General features: G+C 35.9%; 1 protein-coding gene and 1 pseudogene across 2 annotated transcripts in view; both read left to right on the forward strand.

The window, feature by feature from the left end:
* The window catches only part of THSD7A (thrombospondin type 1 domain containing 7A), a 454,108-nt gene that overhangs the window by 52,382 nt on the left and 383,090 nt on the right, over positions 1 to 18,636 (forward strand). The gene's annotated exons all lie outside the window — the stretch shown is intronic.
* Positions 5,484 to 8,014, forward strand: LOC143686040 (EKC/KEOPS complex subunit LAGE3 pseudogene; annotated as a pseudogene). Its single transcript, XR_013176867.1, has 2 exons — positions 5,484 to 6,749; positions 7,173 to 8,014. The product of XR_013176867.1 is annotated as an EKC/KEOPS complex subunit LAGE3 pseudogene (transcript).

Below are 18,636 nucleotides of genomic sequence, written 5' to 3' on the forward strand. Positions count from 1 at the left end.
TCCTGCAATTCTTCTTTGATCCACTGTTTAACAGTGTGTGCCAGTTTGAAAGAATTAAGCATCCTGGAAAAACCATGTTTTAATCCTGATCCATCTCATGGAGACAGCCATTTCTTTTAATCTCTATACAGCACTATAGGTTTAAAACTTGACTAGATTATCCCCACAGAGATGTGACTCACCCAATTGGGGGTATTAGCCTTTGATGAGAGGGAGATGTGACTCCACCCATTTCTGGTGGGCCTTGATTAGTTTATTGGAATCCTTTAAAAGAGAAAGCATTTTGGAGAGAGAGAAAAGAGAGACAGCCAAGACAGACCCATGAGAACCATGGGAGCCCTTGCAGCCAGAGACCTTTGGAGATGAAGAAGGAACACGTCCCCGGGGAGCTTCATGAAACAAGAAGCCGGAAGAGAAAGCTAGCAGATGCCGCCATGTTCACCATGTGCTTTTCCAGTTGAGAGAAAAACCCTTAACTTCATCAGCATTTCTTGAATGAAAGTAACCTCTTATTGGTGCCTTAATTTGGACATTTTATAGACTTGCACAGCCATAGAACTGTAAACTTGCAAATTAATAAATTTCCCTTTTAAAAGCCACTCCATTTCTGGTATATCACATTCCAGCAGCTAGCAAACTACAGTGTGTTTAACCTCCATATATTGGTGAATTTTCCAGTTCTGCACCTATTATTGATTTCCAGTTTTATCCATTATAGTCAGAGAAAGTGCTTTGTAAAATTTCAATCTTTTAAATTGATTAAGACCTCTTTTGTGACCCAGTATATTGTCTGTCCTAGACAATGATCCATGAGCACTTGAGAAGAATGTATATCCTGCTGTTTGGGGGGTGCAATGTTCTATATATGTCTATTAAGTATAGTTCATTTATCATATTATTCAGATTCCCGACTTCCTATTGATCCTCTGTCTTGATATTCTATCTATTGATAAGACTAGTATAGTGAAGCCTCTAACAATTATTGTAAAGATGTTTATTTCTCCCTTCAGTGTTGCCATTATTTGCCTCAATGCCTTAATGTACCCTGATTAGGTGCATTAATATTTAAGACTGTTATTTCTTCTTGGTGGATTGCCCCTTTTATTAAAGGTGTCCTTCTTTGTCTCTTATAAAAGTTTTGCATTGAAAGTCTGTTTTTCCTGATATTAGTAGAGCTATCCCAGCTCCTTTTTTGTTAAGTGTGTGGAATATCTTTTTCCAGCCTTTCACATTCGACCTATTTGTGTCCTTGGGTCTAAGGTGAGTTTCTAGTAGATAGCATATAGGTTGATCATAGTTTTTATCCATTCTGCCAATCTATGTCTTTTGATTGGGGAGTTTAATCCATTAACATTCAGTACTATTACTCTAAAGGCAGTACTTACTTCAACCATTTTATCCTTTGGCTTTTATATGTCATATCTTGTTATTGTCTCCCTTTTTACTCTTTTAGTTACCCTTACTGAAAATCTTCACTTCTACACTATCCTCCAGGATTCTCTCTCCTGTCTTTTTTTTTCAGCTTGTGGAAATCCCTTTAATATTTCTTTTAGGGCAGGTCTTTTGTTAACAGACGTTCTCAGCTTCTGTTTACCTGTGAATATTTAAATTCTCCCTTGTTTTCTCCCATGACATATTGTGGCAAGTTTTCCTGGATAAAGATTTCTTGAATGACAAGTATTATCTTTCAGTATCTTAAATATATCACACCACTGCCTCCTCACTTCCATAGTTTCTGATGAGAAATTGGAACTTAGTTGTCTTGAGTGTCTTGTATATGATGGTTCTCTTGCCTCTTGCTGCTTTCAGACTTCTTTCTTTTTCTCTTGACAGTTGACAGTCCAGTTGGTATGTATCTTGAAGTAAGTCTATCTGGGTTTATTCTGTTTAGAGTGCATTATGCTTCTTGGATATGTGTATTTATGTCTTTTGTAACAGTGGGAAGTTTCTGGCCATTACCTCTCAAATATTTTTTCTACCCTTTTTCTCTTCTCTTCTCCTTCTGGGACAGCATAACATGTATGTTTGTGGCTTCATGCTGTTATTCAATTTCCTGAGATCCTGCTCAAATATTTACATTATTTTTTCTATCTATTCTTTGGTCTATTTGATTTTGGATGTCCTGTCTTCTAGGTTGCTGATCTTTTTCTTCTGCAGATTTTCAAATCTTTTGTTGTGTACCTACAGCATATTTTTATTTATTTCTTTGTTTTATTTATTTATTTTTTTTTACATGGGCAGGCACTGGGAATCAAACCCGGGTCTCCCGCATGGCAGGCAAGTACTCTGCCTGCTGAGTCACAGTGGCCCACCCTTATTTTTTATTTTTTTTAATTAAAGAAGTTGTGGGTTTACAGGACAAATCATGCATAAAATATAAGATTCCCCTATACCACCCCACCACCAACACTTGCATTGGTATGGAAAATTTGTTACAACTGATGATAGCACTTCTTTGATAATTCTACTATTTTTTAACAGTATTTACATTTGATACAATTGATGAAAGATTTTAAAAGTAGTATTGTGACCATTGTCCATAGTTTATGAAAGGTATTTTCCCCCATATTCCTAACCATTATTATTTTTTCATACATGTCTTTATTTTATTACTCATCTACCCATATGCTGGATAAAGGGACTGTCAGCCATAAGGCTTCTACAATAACATGTTCACACGATAAAAGCTACATAGTTATGCAGTCGTTATCAAAGATCAAGGCTACTGGATTACAGTTCAACAATTTCAGATATTTCCTTCTAGCTATCCTAATACACTAGAAACTAAAAAGAAATATCTATATAATGAGTCAGTAATCATGATCATTTGTTAAATCCTAGTTTCTCAGCTATTCCTCTTCCCTCTTATATGATCATTCTCTCAATATTCATCGACATCTGGGCAATGATTATTCTAACTTCTTCATCCTGGAAAGGAGAGTCGACCTTATAAGAAAGGGGAATGAAATTGATTGATGTTCTTGGAGAGACTGGTACCTGGAGATTTCAGGGCTTATCTGGCATAGGAACAATCTGGAGGCCTAAATTTCTAAAAAGTAAACTTACTAAGTAAAACTTTTATACAGTCTTAGATAGAGCCAGAGTATTCTTTAGAGTTTACCAGAATACTGTTGGTTGGGGCTTGACATATTGTGGCAATTTGTACTATCAAACTGAAGCTTGCATAAGAATAACCTCCAGAATGACCTTTTGACTCTATTTGAAATCTCTCAACCATTGAAACTTGATTTTATTTCATTTCTTTTTCCCCTTTTGGTCAAGAAGGTATTCTCAATCCAGTGATGCCTCTGGCATACTTTTTATCTTATCTATTGTGACTTTCCCATAAATTCTGTTATTTTCCTTTGCATAGATTCAAATGCTTCTTTATGCCTACCCAGTGTTTTCTAAATAAATATCCTTTAGCTCCTTAGCCATATTTTTCTTCAAATCCTTGAATTGATCTAGTATATTTTTTGAACGTCTTTGATTATTTATTCCATATTCTGTATCCTTCCAACTTTTTAATTTGTTCCTTTGGCTGGGCCATATCTTCTTGTTTCTTAGTATGGTTTGTATTTTTTCATCTATATCTGAGCCTCTGATTGTCTTTTCTAAGAAAATATTTTTATTGACAAATATCCACACAGTACAGTCCAACCATATTATACAATCAATGGCTCACAACATAATTACATAGTTGTGTATTCTTCACCAAGATCATTTTTAGAATATTTGCATCACTCCAAAAAAAAAATAAATAAAAAGAAGAAAAAGAGAAAAAGCATCAGAGACAAGGTTTTCACAATCACACAGTCACACTGTAAAAGCTATACAGTTATATGGTTTTCTTCAAGAATGACTAGTAGAACACTGTTCAAGTTTCAGGTAGTTCCCAATAAACCATAAACTAAAAAGGGATATCTATATAACGCATAAGAATAATCTCCAGAACAACCTCTCAACTCTATTTGAAATCTTTCAGCCACTGAAACTTTATTTTGTTTTATTTCTCTCTTCCCCCTTTTGGTCAAGAAGCCTTTCTCATTCCCATGATACCAGGTCCTGGCTTATCCCTGGGATTCAGGTCCCACTTAAAGGGATGGGAAGTGAGTTTACCTGCCAAGTTGGCTTAGCAAGAGAGGCCACATCTGAGCAACAAAAGAAGTTCTCTGGGGGTGATTCTTAGGCATAATTATCAGTAGGCTTAGCTTCTCCTCTGCAGGGATAAGCTTCATAGGAGTGAACTCCAAGATCGAGGGTTCAGCCTATTGAATTGGTTGTTCCCACTGCTTGCAAGAATATCAGGAATTCCCTAGATGGGGAAGTTGAATATTTCCTCCTTTCTTCCAAGTCCTCCAAGGAGACTTTGCAAATACTTTTATATTCTCTGCTGAAATGAATCTGGGCTATTTTGGGGGCATCACACTAACCTGTACTGACCAACAAGATCTTACGCCCTATTCAAGATTCCATGTAATTATGATATTCATGTAAACTGACCATGCAAATTCGTGCTATCCAAAATATAAATTTTGCACCAAATAAACATCTCTCCCTTTGGTCTCCCACAGAGGTTGAAATTTGAAAATATGGGCCATATCATCCTTTACCCAGTATTCTCACCTACCTTAGTCCTAATTGCTGATTATCTTGTTGAGATTATTCTGAAGGTCAGTTCCTATCTTTTGTCTAGGATTTTGTTGTTGATTGGTGGTGTGCAGGTTTGAAGCTGTTATGTACCCCAGAAAAGCCATGTCTTTTTCTTGATCCAGTTTTCTGTGGGCAGCCATGTTTCCTCTAATCCTGATTCAATATTGATACATGGAGACTTTTGATTGGAATGTTTTCATGGAGATGTGACATACCTAACTGCAGGTGAGATCTTTGATTAGATTGTTTCCATGGAGATTTAATCCACTCAGTTGTGAGTATGAACTTGTGAAGATAGAGATGTGATTCTGCCCATTTTATGTGTGTCTTGATTAGTTTACTGGAGTCCTTTAAAAGGGGAAACATTTTGGATAAAGCTCAGAAGCTTCATAGATGCAGGTATTTGGAGATGTTTGGAGTGCTACAGGGAGAGCAGATGCCTAAGCATGGGCGTTTGGAGATGCAGGACCCAGCAGAATTCCCCATGTGCTTTTCTATGAGATGCAAAACAAGCCAGAACCCAGAATTGTGTTCCCGAGGAGCTAAGTGAAGTCCCACAGACACTTAGAGAGGAAACACCAGCAAGAGAAGCTGGAAGCAACAGAACTGGGACTATGGACCAGCAGATGCCAGCCACATGCCTTCCCATGTGACAGATATCAGTCTTTTTTGAGTCAATGTAACTTTCTCTGGATGCCTTAGTTACATATTTTTATGTCCTTTTAACTGTAAACTTTAATTTTTAATTCCCTTTATAAAAGCCATTCCATTTCTGGTATATTGCATTCCAGCAACATTTGACAAACTAATATAATTGGGTTTGTGTTAAAGTTCTTCTTTGACTCTTGGCTCATCAATATTTCCAAGCCAAAACAGGGTCAGGGACCCACTGGGGGAGCAGACCAGTACCAACAGGCCCTGGGGAAAGGGTTAAGAAAGATACCAAAAAGCTAAAATTTCAGCTCCCCAGGGGTGTGCTTTCCCAGCTTGCCCAGCAGATGGCCCTGTTGCCAAGAAGCCTTTCAGATGGCCCCCTGAAGGCGTGCTTTCCTGCCGTGCCCAGGAAAAGAGGTGGTGCTCTTTGGCAGCTTATTTTCAACAGTCCTCTGGTGGCAAGCTAATTTTAGCCGTCTGGTGCTTCTACCTCCGATACAGGTAAAACGATGGCCTGGGAAGCTCCTATGTGGTCAGGCTAAAACAACAGGACCCAGTGGTCTTATTTGCCAGCTCATAGCAGACTTAGTACTGGGAGATGTTCCCTTTTGTTTTGGGGGTGAGGGGCTTCCCTAGCCCTCCCAGGCCGAAGCATCCCAGCATGCCGTGACCGGGCAGCCATGAAGCTGCTCCTCTCCGGGGTGGGAAATGGGCACCAGGGATCTCAGCCCTGTGATTTACTCGGGTTTTTTTTGTTTGTTTTTTTTCGGTGTGCTGTATGGCAGGGGTCACATTTCATCCCTTTTCGATGTGAATATCCTATTATTGAAGCACTATTTGTTGAATTTTTTACTTGTTTGTTAGTGTTTTTGGGGGGAAGTACATGGGCTGGGAATTGAACCTGGGTCTCCAGCACGGCAGGCAGGAATTCTACCACTGAACTACCCTTGCACCTCCTTTACTCAGTTTTTCACCATAGTTTCTCAGTTTCTTAGTTTGAGTGTTGCCTGGATACTATAAAGTTCCTCCTTGGCATCTAGAGTCCGAGAACTGCTGTTTTGGACAGTTTCTCCCTTTCCATTAGCTGTTTTGAGGAGAGGAGTCCCTATTCCACCATCGTCCCAGAACTACTTTTCAAATTATTTAACTATGGTTGTCAATAATAAATCTGAGACCCAGTGACGATAACTTGAAAAGGAAAGAGATTAAAATTAAAGATCAATAAGCAAGTTAATATGATTCATGGGAAGGAGGACGAGTACCAGGACGACGGAAACTGCAACAGAAGTTGAGTAATGGGAGAACAATGGAGGGATGTGAGCCTGAATGAATAATATGCTTTAGATTAAGTTAAAGGTATTAACTGAAGATGTTTCTGAGGATTTTAACCTCTGCCGGTAGAAAGAAGGCAACTTTACATAAGATCGGAAAAGCCCTTTGAGGTAATGAATTTAGTTTCCATCCTCGTGACCTTGAAAGAAATTCAGATAAATATGTCCAGTAAGAAGCTAGAAATGTGGGTCTGTTGTACAGGAGAGAGCCCCTAATCGGAGATCTTGTTCAGGCATCCATTGCTAGTAGTGATAGTTAAGGGTGGTTGCATGAGATGGGGGGGGGGGGGGGGGGGGGGGGAGAAGACCTCCACCGTTGATCTGCGCTGGAAATTCCGAACAGGAAGACGTGTAATAACAGCTGTAACAATGTCTGGACGTTACAGAATCCGTGGCGCAAAAGCTCTTTGCTAATTAAAGTAACCTGGCATAATGAAAATAGAAGCATATTAGCTGTCAGACCTACCTCTCATACTAACAAACACTGATCTTTGGCAAATCATGTAACTTGTCCTTACTTTTCTCACCCACTAGAAACGTAACCTAGGCAATCTTGACGATATTTCCAGGTCAAAATGTTCACGACCGGAGGCGGGCCGGCGGCCCTGCAGGTGGAGGACGCGGGCGCGGGCGGCTACGGGGACCGGCCTCGGGTAGCGCCGACACCGCCCGCCCCGGAGCTGGGTGGAGACGCCGTGCCCATGGCCACCGGGCCGGGAAGGCCAGTACACCGGTTCTCCCTCCGCGTCCCTTTCCCGTGCCCCAGGGAGGCGGAGATCGCCTGCGGCTCCCTGGCCCCGGATGTCGAGCCCCACTGGGCTGCGGTTCAGAAGGAGCTGAGCGTGGCCGGCAGCGCCCTGGCTGTCGGGTGGACTGCCCGCGACCCCCGGCTCCTCCGAATCTCCGTCCTGAGCTTTCTGGACCAGCTTTCCCTGGTGGTGCGGACCATGCGGCGCTTCGGGCCCCCGTCTCCCGCTAGGCCTCTGGGGCCTGACCTCGTGGCCCCTCCTGGGCAGTGCGCCCTTTCCCCCGGGCCTCGATGCCTGAAGTAGTTGCCCCGATATCATTAGGGCCTAATTTGGGGGCCGTACCGGCCCTGGGATGCGGGGGCCCTTTTGGTTTATTTGGGGCTTAAATGTAAAAACATGTAAAAATGTAAAAAAACACAGAAAAATAAAAGCTGCTCTTCCCTGTTGTGACAGTATTTTTTTTTTCAAGTGCTGAACCCCGCATTTTCTTGCCTTTGGTCTGGGGTTGGGGAGAAGGGTCTGCAATGCAGATATTCAAGTATAATTTTTGGCAAGTCGAGCATTAAATTTTATTTCCTGATTTTTTTTTCATTTGTGAACTTTTCTAAAAATTCTACGAAAACCTGTTCTATCAGAGAAGCATTTTAATGAAATTGTTGCCCACTTAAATCATTTCCAATTTTCCCTATGATATGTAATGATTCAGTAGGATGCTTATATATAAGGTTTTGCATGAATAGTTATTTCCTTAAGGTAGATTAAAAAAAAAAAAAAATCCAGGACGTAGAATTACTGAGTTAAGTATTTTCTATTTATGGTACAAAATTGTTTTCTAGAAATTGTGCCCTCCCAACCCAAATTCTGGTTTCTCCACATCCTTTGTCACCAGCACTCTGCTTAATGCCAAAATAAAATACTTAGTTTGTATGAGAAAAGCAAACAGCCCAGAAACACTAAAATAGGATTTTTGTGGCTTACTGGCCTTGTTTCAGATCAGTGAAGAAAAGTGTTAGGATGATTTAAGGGTTGGGGGGAAGAGCTCAGATCTCTCTAAAATATCTGCATCCAGCAACCTTACTAAATATGCTTAATAATTTTAATGGCTCTTTTGTAGATTTCATAGGATTTTCTACATAAGCAATCACATTTTCCTTCAATAAAGGCATTTTTGCTTCTTCCCTTTCCAAAAAAAAAAAGTTAATGACAGTATTTAAATTCATTGTTTGCAAATATTAATATGCTTGTTCATAGGACTGTAAGAGCATGTTATAGGACTATAAAATGCATAGGACTATAAAATGCGATGATGTATGTGAAAATTCTTTACAGATGTAGCATTATTATTAATGCAGAGTCTGCATGGTGTTTAAAAATTAACAAGTGTCATCCTGTTCGTGAATATAGTTTGTAAAATTGTTGATATATTTCTCAGTATATAATTTCAGTGTGAGAATTTATCTTCTTAGGAGTACATTTTCTAATTTATGGTCTGCAATTATATCCTTATCATTGTCCCTCTAGCATAAAAGGTTGTGTGATATCTGAATATAAATAACATTCCTTATCATTTTAAAAGTATTTGATCACTTTTAACAGGGACCTTTATTTCTAAGCTGGTGAATTTTTGTAAAAAAACAAAATTCAAACTCTTTCCTTTTTCTCTTGCTCCCCACCTTCTGTTCTCAGTTTCTATTGATTGTCCCTTCCTCAAAATAAACTGTCTTGAGATACCGAGCTTTGTGTTGGTAGTATTAACCCAATGCAGTTCTTTAATAATAGACATGAAAATATAGATATACATTAGATAAGTGTTAATCATAATTAACATCGGTTAATCATAATTAAAACATTCTTTGGTGAAGAATAATGAATATTTTTTAATAAAGTGTTAAAATGTGTGAGGAAGTTTTTAACTTTTAGGAACAGGCATATATTTAGTGAATTATCTTCCCCAGAGCACTGTCTAGAAACTTATACCCTGAATCTGTTACTGCATCTAGTAATAGGGAAGAGTTTTTCTTGTTATAGGAGGAGGTACAATTTTAACAGCTTCTGTGGTATAAAATACTCACGATTATAATTTTAAAAAATTTACCAGGTTTAATAGGGAGCTAAGGTATAATTCTCATACCAATTATTTCATCTCTATTATATATTGTGGAGTTAATATAGATTATAGTTAATATAGATTTGCTGAATTTGTCTTCACGAATGCCTTCCTTGTATCCATGGGTTTTAAAACAGTAGGGACATCTGATTTGTTCAGCTTATTCTACATGAACATTGGAAACTCAAGACACACCAACAGGCAAAGTTTAGGCATCATTTTCTTATTGCCTTTTAACTAATCCTCAGTGAATAAGAGGAATGTTTTCCCCATGGAAGTTGAGCTTTGTTTCTGCTTTGGGTCTGGTGGAACATTTTCCTGGAATTGTAAAATAGAGAGGAAATGATTTGGACATTTTCCTAGAGACTTTGAATCTTATTAAAATAATCTACCTCATCAGTGCTGGTCACAGTTGGCTCAGGACTGTAAGTAAAATGCATGCGTGTGTGTGTGTGTGTGTGTGTGTGTGTGTGTGTGTGTGAATTGAATTTACGTTTAAAACATAGTGTTTGTTACATCATTATGGCAAAAGAATGGCCTTTCCTGTCAGTTTGTTGGGTTTTGACTTTAATGCTCTGTAAGCATTATCTTTATTGAACTTCTTTTCTCCTTGTGAAAAGAATGCAGTGAGTATCTAGAAACTTTAACAAATGTCAACAATGTCCCCTTCTGCTTGTAGAGTTTGCATCCTATAAAGGAAATTGGCTTTTCAGAAATTGAGCCTAGAAGCTTGTATTGCCTTTTACATTATCTCCCTTGCACATTATCTCTGGTGATTTTTTGTCATGCAGAGTAAGCATCACTTTCCACTTTGCTCCCCCACAATGATAAATTATATCTTTAAATATTTTTATAACAAACAGAATGAATGCCTCAATGTACAAATGTGGAGAAACTTCTTGATGTTAAATTCAACTGCAAAACTAAAAGCTAACAGTGGTTGCTATCGATGCCTGAAAATCCTTAAATATATACTAGACTGGATAAGAGAGAGAATCCATTAATAATTGGCATTTCCTAATTTTAAATAGCTATGGAATACTATTAAATTGTTCAGTGTTAGAACTTTGATTTGAAAAGAAAGCTACGAATTGTCAGGATGTGTCTCGTGTACTCTTAGAATACATCTAAGAGTATTTCAGCAGTTCTTTCAATAGATATGTCTATTTTCAGAAGCTGATTTTTAAAATTTTACAAATAAGATATGAGAAATGGAATGATAAAATTCCAAGTTTTACAACATATAGCAAACACTAAAATGGAAGAATCCAGGATGCAGTCCCTCATCCACCACAATATGCATTTAAAGTAGGCCCTGTATGAAGCCATAAAACAGAAAATGAGATCTGATTATAATGGACCGCCCTCTCTATTAGCAAATAAAGTTGTGAATAGTGACCAGATAATAAGGGAAGGTTTCTTTTTTTCATTTTCTTTTTCACTCTAGGGAATACTGCAAAATTATAATGCCTTAAACATTTTCCTTCCAGGCATTTTAGTTACAGCAGCTTGATGTGTTCCATTATTGGGAGTGATTTTTCATATGCAGATTCAGTCTCTGGGGCAGAATTTCATATGTAAGGTTAGAATAGCTCCTTCTACAAATTTGTTAGCTGCCCTGGAGGAGAAAATGAAACATATGCCCTAACTTTCATGTTTTCTGTTCTTTGGTGGTCTGGAAAGAGGCATTTTTTTTTTTTCCCTGAACCGAAGCTCTCCAAAGAATCATTTTCAGTTTGCTTCATTGAAATTGCAACTCCCTTGGGACAATCATGTGTTAGAAAACATCTGCTTCACCTACAGAAGAGGTCCACAAAGAAAGCCTATCCTGCTATCAGCTGACCTTTTAAAAGAATATGACATCTAATTTACGGAACTCACCCAGGGTACCTTTTATATGACAGTGGTGAGTATGCTTTTGAGAACCTTTAGAAAATATAGTAACTATTTCATTATTTGGATGCCTATGTTTCCTTTATTTGTATATTTTTAAAGTATTTTTTATTGAGAAATCTTCACACATACAGTCCAACCATATTATCCAATCTGTGGCTTACAGTGTCATCACATAGTTGTCTATTCATCACCATGATCATTTTTAGAACATATGCATCACTCCAAGACAAAGATGTAAAAATCTTCTTTCTACATATTTCCCATACTCCTTACCCTTCCCTCTCATTGACCACTAGTATTTCAATCTACCCATTTTTTTTTTACCTCTTATTACCCACCCCTTCATGTTTCCTTTAAATAATATATGGGATATTTAGTTTGACTCCATTTAAAAATAAGAGATATTACAGTAAACAATATTATACTCACATCTTATTATCTTGCTTTATTTTCTTAGGCTATATTTCTAGCTAGAAATTTACTGGAACAAAGGGAAGGGAAGGCTAATTGTACAGTTCTTGAAAATTGTTTTACAGAAATGTTATTCTAATTTATATTCCCATTAGCAGTGTATGAGCGCCATTTTCACCATATCCTTCCCGATGATGATGATGGTATTAAGTTTGGATCATTGATTTTTGAAAAACCTGCATTCTTTTAATTTGAAGATTATTACCACATAAAGTTGAATTATTTATGAGTTCTGGTCATTTACTTATGGGTCTTTGTGTATGTTTATGTGAGTGGTCTCTTCATGCCATTTATTCATTTTCCTGGGTAGTTTAGTTGAGTTTTTCCCATTTAAAGAGCAGGGTTTTTGTTGCCCACTTTATATCTAGTTTTTCTTTTTTAATATCTTTTGTGATTTTAACTTATAGAAATTCAATGATTTATACATTTAAATTTGTTGACTTTCCCCATTTGCTTATAAGCCATTTTTTTATTTTTTTATTTTTAATTTTTTTGGCATGGGCAGGCTCCGGGATTCGAACCTGGGTCTCCAGCTTGGCAGGCAAGAATTCTTGCCACTGAGCCACTTTTGTATCGCCCTACAATCCATTGTTTTTGTCTAGGAAAATAATTTCTTATCACCCATCACATTTGTTACTTTTCTCCTAATGTTGTTATTTGTGTTTTGATTTAACTGTTGACTGTAAATTTATGTGGAATTTAATTTTTATTATGATGAATTTTAAGGAATCATATTGTAACATCTCAAAAGCATTCATTGTTCATTTCCCATAAGTATGTGATAATATCTTTTTTATGTACCAATTCTTAGTTATAGTGAGTCTTACTTAGGCTCTGGATTTTGTGACGTTCATGTTGTTGATTATTGCATGAATATCAGTTTTAATTATTATAATTTAGCAATTTATTTTAAAACCCAATTTGGAATCATTATGCTTCTTCAAAATTGTCTAAGCTATTGTTAGACTTTTCTTCAGAATGATCTCAGAATCACTTTTCTAAAATCCAGCAAAAAGAAAAACCTCTGGAATGATGATTGGAACTGCATAACCTGAAAAAACATATTTTTTATAATATTAAATTTTCTAAATCTGATTATATGTAGATTGAAATTTGATGGCTACCAAATGTTTTAAATTAGCTACTTTGCATTGGCTACATGTATTTCCTTTTTTATATATTGAATTATAATAAATACTAACCTTTCCACAATGCCCAAATTTTCTTCTGTTATTCATAACATTTTCAATGGCTTCATACTCTCTTATTTTTATGTTTTTATAATAAGCATTAAAGTTCTTTGATTATGACCATTTACTCATTCTTATTATTGGAAGTACGTCATGTGCAATTCACACTCAGTATTTATTAAATTGAAGAATGCTGATGTTGATTTTTATAACTGAGGGAAATATTTCAGAATATCTGTAGAAATATATTCATTATAAATCATAGATGTTTCATAATATTAATTGTGATGAAGAATTTCTTAGTGATCAATTTATATATATTATATATACATATAATACATAAATATATAAATATATGTAAAATATATATTTTCAGCTTTGAAAACTTGACCCTGGAGTCAAATATAAAAAGGAAATGTGTTGTTTTCGGAAACGTATATGGATTTCTCCTTCGTTTTTTAATCCTTCTATGTCTCCAAAAATAGAACACATTTTAAATTTCATAGTTTTGTTAGGTAACTTATTATAGATACTAATGCTTTTTTCCTTTCACATAAAGCTAATATTTGTGATTATTTTTTAAAATAGAAATAAATCACAAAGGACACAGTCTTCTTCTACATTATAAATAATTATCTATCCAAGAGATCTTGATTTGAATATTTCAGTATATTCAATTTTGGTTGGGGTGGTGACCTTGCTTTTAGCATTAATGTTTTTTTTTTTTTGCAAACTGTGTGTAAATATTCACTATTAACAAATGAAAATTTCAGATATATTTTTTCTCAAAGTACTGAGAGTTTAAAACAAATTATTTAAATTACTTAATCTAGAATTATCTATGATAACCCAATCTAAGATTCCATTTTCATGCTGTAGTCTCCAGAATAAAATAGAGATTTCTAGAAAGTTCTGAATAATTATAAAATTAAAGTTTTTATAAATTAAAAAGTTAGAATGCAACAATCATTTACCAATTTCCAACTAATAGCATCTGTGTCCTGGAGAACACTGGTAAAAGATGGCTCTCCCTATGAGTATTAACCTTGCTCTTTAGAGCATACTCAGCTCCAGTATAACAGAAAATGTATTCTGTAGTTTCATGTATAAAGTAGTTTCATGAAGATCAGATTTTGAGAAAAGCTAGGACTAAACTGGGTTATTACAATTGGAGTTAAAATAGAGTTTTTGGAATGTTATCTCCCATTAGCAAACAAATCTTTGACTTGACTTCTGAGTACCACAATAATTATTTAAACTGTAGTCACTTAAAGGTATTATGATCTAACTCTTGATCCTATTACACATTAAATAGCTCCTTGAATATGAGAAAGTAGAATGATTCAACTAAGTGATTGAAAAATAAAATAATATTTAAAATATATTTTAAATATTTAAATATATTCATGATGTTATTTTTTTTCTTCAAATTGTTTTCTGTCCTGCCTACATAAAAATCATAGAATTAGGTGTCAATTCAAAGTATAAAAGAACACATGTAAAACAGTGATGTGAATGTTTATATCACCTCTATTCACAGTCAATTACTAACATGTCTTTTGATATTTCATACATTTTCTTATTCACACGAAATGAAAATAGTGAAAAGAAAATGCAATCTAAGATTAGTTCAGGATAAAATGAGATATCCAGTTTTCTGTAATGCTTCTTGTTTACATTATATCATTTCCAAGATGCTTGAAATTAATTATATATGCATATTACAAGTAGTCATTAAAGTACTTTTAGATTAAAAGTAACAAAATTCATTTAAATATTTCTTATTTAGAATTCTACTACTAGTGAGTAAAACTAAATATGAAAATACTTTTTGGTTGTTACCTGGATATAAATAATAAGAAAGAAAGTTACAGGCAGTGCTTTGAAGGAAGTAGACAACTCAATAACTATTTGCTGAAATTAATGTCAGGTAGATAGTTTTACTTTTAGATTAGCAAATGCCTAGGTATAAATACTAGAAATGTTCTGGGTAAATATACGTGCTAGAATTTTGCTTAGAGAAGTGTCTTTCCTTACAGACCATTTCTCATGGGAAAACACCCTGAACACAAAAGAGATAAATGTCTTAGTTAAACTCATTCATCACAATCTAAAGTTAAATGATGGTCCAGTGATGATCTAATGGACTTATTCACTTAAGAGCCACCAGAAGGACCTACACAATTGGTTATAATAGTTAATTCTTGTTTGGTTACAACATCTTTGAAATGAATTTCCTAGTAGGCTATTCAACATGTGATTATTTTTAAATCCATTAAATGTACCACCAGAAGTCATGTGTTTGAAAGCACAAAGGGTTGGGATTCTTTGGTTGCATTCCAAAAATTTTGTATGTAAACCAAATGATTGTAACTTAAAATTTATTTTTTTCATATAAATATTTTGCCTTCAGTTAAGTCCTCAAAATCAATATATTCTACATTATACATTAACAGAGATATATATTAAAGACATGAAAATTTCCCAACACTTTTTATATGACATTTTGACCTCAGTACTCTTAGTTCAAGAGGTTTGTCTCTGAGCTCACAACCATCTGGTAGAGATGGAGCTCACTTTTGGTCCCACCCATCACTAACCTCCTAAATAGGCCATTAATATACCCCGAAGAAAATAGTGACATTGTGATCCATATGCTGAGGAGGGACTGTGAGTCTCGTGCCTTCCAATCTCAAGATTCCTCACCATTTCTCTCCACCCCCAGACAGTTCAAATGACTCCATGTTGCAAGGAGGGTACATTGCCTTCCAGTGTGTATATATTTCCGATGGTGTCAATCCTGTTTATGACTGCATGCCTGCTGATAATACTTGAAATATGGAGAACTTATTAGGAGGTTTTGCTTCTTGACAAACATGCTTCCATTACTCACTATCCCCTGGTATATTGTAGGATAGCTAGCATTGTTAATTACCCTGGCTCTTTGGGGGACGATCTTTGAAGGCAGGTGACATACAATCTGCAGATTAGTGTGAGTTCCATCATTGGTTTGGGATGCTAAATAGCCCTACAAATATGATCTTCTTTTTAAAATTCTAATTGTGTATTTCTTTCACATTACTTACTAAATATTTCTTACACATTGTACTGGATTATATATATTTTAATCTTTTGGATTGAAAATGATATTTCATACTTTCCAAATATTTAGAGAATAGTTAATATATTTATTTCACTCTCTTTCAGCTCTTCATTCGTATTGCTAATGTGAAAAAATAGTTATAATTACTCTGTCTTGAAGTCAGCTTTTCTTCTAATTCCTTATTCTTGAATTTTCTCCCAGACATCTATCTCCAAATGCTGGAGCAATTTCTTCCTTGGAGCTTTTATCTTCCCTGACCCCTTATGTTCCACCACAGAAGTGCACTCAGATCTTTCATTTTCTAACTATAAGAAAAAAAACAGGAGGCTGTTCTCTTTCATTAAACTTTCAACAAGCATTAATTAAGTACCTATTATGCAGCAGGAACACATCTAGGTTTTTCAATCAACAGCAACAACAACAAATCCCAAAGCCATGCCCTTTTGGAGCTTACTTGGGGTGATCCAGAATATGAAAAAGAAAATACCAAATAAATATATAACAATGAGAAGTGTACAGAAGGAAAATATACAGGAGATTAAACCGAGTTGCAGCTGGGTTCCAATTTTAATAAGTTGTTTAGAGTAGGTCTCACTGAGATGTCTTTAAATAAAGAATTAAGATGTGCAAAGAGAATGTTCTAGGACGAGGAAGCAAACAGTGCAAACACACCTAGCATGTTTCAGGACAGTAAAGAAGCCAAAGTGTCAGGAGTGAAGAAACAAAAGATAAGTGTTGTATGCAAAAAGATCAAGAAGATTAGGAGGCACTAGATCATGTAGGGGCTTTAGGCCACCGTAAAGACTGGCTTTGGTTCAGAAAAATCGAATGGCAGTGCATATTTTTGAGCCGATGAATAGCATAATCTGATGACCTTTTTTGATTATTTTAAATTACCAATTTTTGAACCTACAGTAAAGTTGAACAGTGTGTATCTGTATGCCTCTTACTCAGATTCATGAACTATTGATCTATTCCCACAAGTGCTCGGGCTCGACAGTCACACATGTGCTTGCGCGCTCACACACACACACACACACACACACACACACACACACACACACACACTTTCATTTTACCAAATCATTAAAAGTTGGCTGCAAACGTCTTGGCACTCTCTCCTCAATATTTCAGCCTGCATTTCCCAGAAATAAAGGCATTCTCCTACACAGCCATAGCACCATTAGAACACCTAAGAAAATAAGTGTTAATTCAATAGCATTTTCAAATTCCCTCAATTTTTTGCAAAATCAATCCTCAATAAAATGAAGGCCCATTTGTTGTATTGGCTGGGATGTCTCTTTATCTCCCCCAATCTGAGTTCTTTTCCTCCCTCTGTTCTTTGTGGCAGTTAACCTTTGGAAGAATTTAGGCCTATTGTTCAGTGTATCATTCTATAATCTAAAGCTGTCAATAGGCTCCTCATTATTAGATTCAGATCATAGCATCATAATATGCTTTCTTTTTATTTGTATTCATTATTTGACTAGTTTGACAGAAACAAACTTCTCATATGTAAAAAAGTCTATGACATTCAGTTTGTGATCTCTATGAGGACAAAAGTTTGAACAACAGAGTTATTTCTAAACAGCATCTTTAGCTTAAATGATAAATGAGAATCTTGGTCCAGTATGATTATGGGTTCAATACCTTGTGAGCCTGCCATGGAGAGTTGTATCTTATTTACCTACTTCATTTATCCTATAGCACAGGCAGCTGATTTCTAAATTTTGGAACATTCTAGTTAGATGGATTATTGATGAAATCGCTGTCCAGATCTGATGACAATTTAATATAGAACACAACTGGATAGAGTGACCTTTGCTGCAATTGATGTTGGCCTTTCTTCTTGTTAAGTGACCGGTCAATTTATCTAACTTACAGGAAATATTGTGATTGCTAAATGGACTGTCATAGATAAAAATATACTCCATTCGTCTTGAAAAGGTTCGCTGGGCAGTAGTAATAAGAGAAGGTCAAGGAGCATGGGGCTTCATAAACCTTCTTTTAAAATTCGATGTCTTTTCAAACATAAGTAGATGCATTTTTTTTTCACTTTATTTACTGAGAATCCAGTATTGCTCAATGGACACTGTGTTTATCCAAGGGTAGAGTGTGATTTCCTAGATCTTTACAGAGTCGAACTGTTTAGCTTTCAGTCTAGGATATAAAATAATCTATTTAGTCTTTACGATTAAAACTCAGGCTCAGATAATAATTATAATTGCTGTTAATTTGCTCAGGTTCTGGCCTCTTTCTATTCTGCTGCTGCTATACATGCTCAAGGTATGTTCAACCTGAAAGAGATAGAATTGTAGGGTCATAACCAGTTTGGGGATAAGATGGAAGACCACTGCTATTTACTTGTGTGAAGTTATTCAAGGGAGCCAGCTTTTGTTCAGGGAAATCAAAGCAGGCAAAATGCATATTCTTACTTAGTGACAGAATTTGTGACTAAAGTAAACTAAGAAAATTAAGTTCA

This window comes from Tamandua tetradactyla, chromosome 1 (genome assembly GCF_023851605.1).
Source record: "Tamandua tetradactyla isolate mTamTet1 chromosome 1, mTamTet1.pri, whole genome shotgun sequence".
NCBI lineage: Eukaryota > Metazoa > Chordata > Mammalia > Pilosa > Myrmecophagidae > Tamandua > Tamandua tetradactyla.